Here is a 4981-nt window from a genome sequence, read left to right as displayed (position 1 = left end):
TTTTATTTTTAAATTAATAATAATAAGGTTCACTAAGGTTTAAGAGTTGATTTGCAAGTGCAAGAATAGGTTTACTACATTTCATCTTAAGTTTATAATCATGAGAAGGAATAAATCATTAAAGTTAAAACTCTCGTTATTAAATTGGTATTCACATTTGATTTGTTATTACATTAATATTACAATAATATATTAAAATTAGTTGAATAACAATTCAAATGAATGTAGGTCTAACGATTTTGAAATATAAAAATCATAAAGCTATTAACTAAATGCCACATCTAACATACACATAAATATACTTTATATTTGATTAAATGATAACACAAATTAACATTATCTTATTAGTCTAACATATACTAATAAACTTGTTTTAAACTTAACAAACTTATTGGTTAAAAACTTTATTTAATTTAAATCTCAATTTAAAAATTGCAAACAAACTACTCAATTAGTGCTAACTAAATAAAACAAGATAATAGCTAACACTAAATATACTTGAAACTTTGAATATACTAATTAAATTTTCTACTTAATTAAAAACTAATTTCTAGATTAATCTAAAATGTAAACATTTCTAATTTAAACTACACTATCTTTTAAACTAAGCTAACTTTAATACTAAACTAACATTTACAAAACTAAACAAAACTATATTTAAAAAATATATATAAAACACTAACTAAATCAACTTAACTAATCTCAACTAATCTAATCACTAACTACCTAACAATCTAAACTAACCAATATTATCAAAAAAACACTAAAACTAATCTTACATAACAACAATACAAATAAAACTAAAACACTAACCATTTCTAAATTAACTTAAACCTACACTAAACTAAGTGCTATTCCTAACATTAATACTAATCTAACCTTAATACTAACCCCCTTAACTCCCACCACACCCTACTTCCCTCTAACTCCTGCCCATGCCTAAAGCTTCTCCACACACTATCCTAAGTCTGCATTGCGTAGGTCTGTCCCCCCCTTCTCCCATGCAAGTACATCTGGCAAGTTAAAAAGGCAAGGAGAGAAAAAGTTTTGAAATAAAAACCACCCTGTGCTCATGCAAATTGCCCCTTCAATGCCATTTGATAGCAATAATTATGTCAGTCCAGTCATAGGGGCATGCAACCCCTAATTCATTTTTGCTGGTAAAACAATTCGCATGGAGTGGAAAAAAAAATTGAAAATCCACACCCAGGTCAAATCACTTTAAGGCCAAAAGTTAACATAGTACAATATTGACTAGGTTTCACACATCCATCTTTTTTTGTTTTGTTTTTTTTTCTGAGTTCAAAATGGCGCCTAAGAAAGTAAGGTAGGATGAGTTAAGAGTAAAAGTAAAGTAGTAAGTCTTAGGATAGTTTTAGGATATTATAAATATAATTTTTTTTTTTAATCTAAGATTCAAAAATAAAGTATTCAGAGAATATTCTCTGTTACTCTAAGGAACAATTAATTTATTTGCCAATACAAAAAACAGAGAGTTTCTACTCTTTGGAGGCAAATTTTTTTTCTAAGTGTTAGAATTGCTAATTATAGAATTTTCCAAGGGGGATATTTTTGAGGCCTATATTATCTTTTTTTCGTATAGAATGAATACCATCATCTTTATTAGACCAAGGGGAATGTTATCATGAATTAATTTTATTTTCCTGTTGGATTTAAAACATGGGATTATAACACATTAATGTTACAATAGTGTAGGATTAATTTCCATTCAAATAAATATGAAAGAAGCAAGACTAGATCTTTATTCATGAAACTTGGAATTTACTTGAGAAGATTTGAATTTAAATTGCTTACTTATATACCATCATTTTATCCAAATAACATAAATCCGGTGGATGAAATTTTCAAAGTGTATAATTATCACAATAAGGTGAATCATCATCACATCGAATTTGAAGTAAGCATATGCAAAGGAAAAAATGAAATACTAACTAACTCCAATGCAAAAATATTATTCAATCATTATTTTATCGACCACCTAATTCAAAGCTCCATCGGGAAAGAACTAGTAAGAAAACCTGACATCGTTTCCACTACAACCAAAGTTTAAAATACATTTCTACACAAGATTTTAATCCTAAACATAATTGAATTTCAACAATCAAAATAAATTTCCATCATGGCCCTTAGCAAGGGATCCATTTCATTTTTTTCAATGCATCGCTGAGATTGTGGAGGAAATGAAGATTGGCCAGGTGACAAACAAACATAACAAGGAACAAAATCAGACATTCATTTCCATACTGGGTTTTCACAACAGGATTCAACATTGAATCAAAACTAGGGGGAAGGTAGATTTTTCCAATAGGAGATGTCAGACACAACACCAAAACAGGTGCCCAATCAGGGCTATAACTCAAGAACTCTCGTTCTTCCATTCTTACATGCCAAAACTCATAGGTGGTTTTTGCTGACAGGTAGGGGCCCATAACACCCTATCCTCTCTCTCCCTCTTCTCATCCTAAGAAGAAACTCTACAATGTTTGAGTCCAATTGAAGATATTTCTCCAAAAATGGCCACTTTTGTCCTATCCAAGGGTGAGTAATGCCAAACACCCATGAAAGAAAACTTTGAAATTCCAAAACAACACAAAGGAAAAATATTGAAGGAAAACTATTTCCAATCCCTCCCAACATACTCATAACACATACAAACATACATAAGTAATAAAACTAAAACATGAAGCACTACATAAAACCAAAATGAGGTAAAGTATTCCTACCTTCAAGGAAATAGGTTATGGCAAAGATCAAGTTTGAGAAGAGCTAGCTTTCCTCTCCTTCTTCAATTCTGAAAATCCTTGTAAAACTAGAGGTTGGGTGAACAACCCAAACCTCCTCAAAAAAGCCTCTATATAAGATCAAAACTCAACTACCTCTCCCAAAATCTAATAACTCCCCCCCACTTGCCTAAAGATCTAGAAGTTTCTAACTCAACTAAACCTAAGGCTAACCACAAGGTGGGATTAGGGTGGTGAAATCATTCTATTTTCGCACTAAAGCAAAAATGGACTTTTTTAGTGACCATAAAAGTTAACAAAAGGGGCTAGGGGGGTGGAAAATGCCCCCAACTCATACCCATACCCCTTGGTTATTAAGATTTCATGATTTAAGGCCTTGGGGATAAATTTGGGACCTAATAAATGCTAGAAATTTATAGGACTAATAAACAACTCCAAAATGCAGATTAAACACTAATCCAGATTAGGGGTAAATAATTTGATTAAAATTTGATTAACAAAAAGGTCACTAACTTAGTCTAACTTAGGTCCATAGGTTACCCAGATAACCCTAACTAGCATGCTGGAATGCATAACGATTCATGAGTGTCTAGTGACACTATAAAAAAAAACACTGTTACGAAACATTAACATTTATTGAATATAGAACGATATATTCTTACATCTCATGGTACGAGTAAAATATGAACAACAAGGTTTCCACAAATGGCACATAGGTTTCAGTTTCATTTCCCCATTAAGTTCCTCAACTAAAATACCCTGCACACTCATTGCACACATCAGTAGCTCTAGAAAATCACATGCATATATGTATATAGCATATCAGGGAAATCTCATAAATTAAAACATTCGTCTTTCAGATAATTCAATTTTTTATTTTTTTTGTTCTACTCATATTCTCAATCATTAAAATTTCATAATAAAAGTGTTAATTTTGCATTTACTTACTTCAGTACACATGTTCATAAAGCATTAAATAACTAAACCAAATATCTAAAAGTAAAACTTCACACAACATGAAATAATATAATATGTTCAAAGTATCTGATAGTGTCTCGACATATCGAGTTATGAGTATCAAAATAATAATGTATCACTATGCTACGATGGGTTGGGGCAAGGCCTCACAGATAAATGCTAACAATTTTTTAGGAAAAAGACAATTATTTGAATGTATGAGTCTTGTTTAGATTCCAATAAATAAATAAAAATGAAAAAATTTATGTCTGAGATATTATAAATATTTCCTCATTTCATATCTAGCATTCAAAAATTATGAAATTCCCCTTTGTGGAAGGAAAATATTGATAAAATACTTTTAGAAGATAGAAACAACTTTGAAACTAATATGCTCATTTGTCAAAATGACAAAATCTCATTTGCAATAAGAACATTATCATGTGGTGTCAAATATTTATACACAATGATGCAAGTGGCATATGAAGGAAAGTGGATTACACAATTCCTATATTTTACATAGTGCAGCTGATTGTGAATTTATATATGGAGAAAATGTCTTAAAAACTTGCTCATAAACTGGTCTCTTGTTATCTACAACCTGATCCAAAACACAAAGGAGAAATATTAGTACTCTTCAGATTAAGCCAATTAGAGATCAACCACAAGCCATTCCTCAACTAAACTCTAGATGTCTCACATGTTCAATAACTTGCTTGGGTTGCATCCATTTCCATTCAGAAAACTCAACTACTTTTGTCCCATCACCTGCTAGATTGATCTCATTTTCATTGCCACCAAATTTTAGGAGGAACCTGTAGAACACTCTCTAGAGGAATCAAAATCTATTTGAAATAAATTAAAGCATAACAAATTCAGGAAAATAAGGGTTATAAAGGATGTTTTCTATGAATTGTGCAATTTTGCAAACTTTTAGTGCTAACTTTAACAAACAAGACTTGCAAATTAGCTTATCTCTTCTAAGAGATGCTACATTTAGAAGTAAACATCCTTAGCACTAGATCATGTGAGTATGAAATTCACTACAAATTTTTTTGAACATTTGAGTCCAAAGCTTCCAACCATATCATCCAATGAAAATTATCCAAAACTTAAAACTCCTTTGAGAGATGGAGTTTGTATCTAAAATAAGCCCAAGATCATAAGAAAATAATGTATGGTTGTACCTAGGTTTCTATCCAAGTGAAAATATATGAATAATGTTTAAACATTTTGAGAACATTTCCCTACAAAGCAAAAAG

At 30.7% G+C, this 4981-nt stretch overlaps 1 long non-coding RNA gene across 1 annotated transcript; it reads right to left on the bottom strand.

Moving 5' to 3' along the window:
* Positions 1-4098: 4098 nt before the first annotated feature.
* LOC149572965 (uncharacterized) lies at positions 4099-4524 on the bottom strand. The gene is made up of 2 exons (XR_016359631.1): positions 4420-4524; positions 4099-4320 (listed from the first exon to the last, which is right to left on the bottom strand). It is a non-coding gene; the product is annotated as an uncharacterized LOC149572965 (long non-coding RNA).
* Positions 4525-4981: the final 457 nt, after the last annotated feature.

The sequence above is a fragment of the Cupressus sempervirens genome, chromosome 2, assembly GCF_028749045.1.
Source record: "Cupressus sempervirens isolate cs-2001-9-10 chromosome 2, ASM2874904v1, whole genome shotgun sequence".
In the NCBI taxonomy this organism is placed as follows: Eukaryota; Viridiplantae; Streptophyta; class Pinopsida; order Cupressales; family Cupressaceae; genus Cupressus; species Cupressus sempervirens.
The sequence above is the reverse complement of the archived record's forward strand: the minus strand, read 5'-3'. Positions and strand labels throughout refer to the sequence as shown.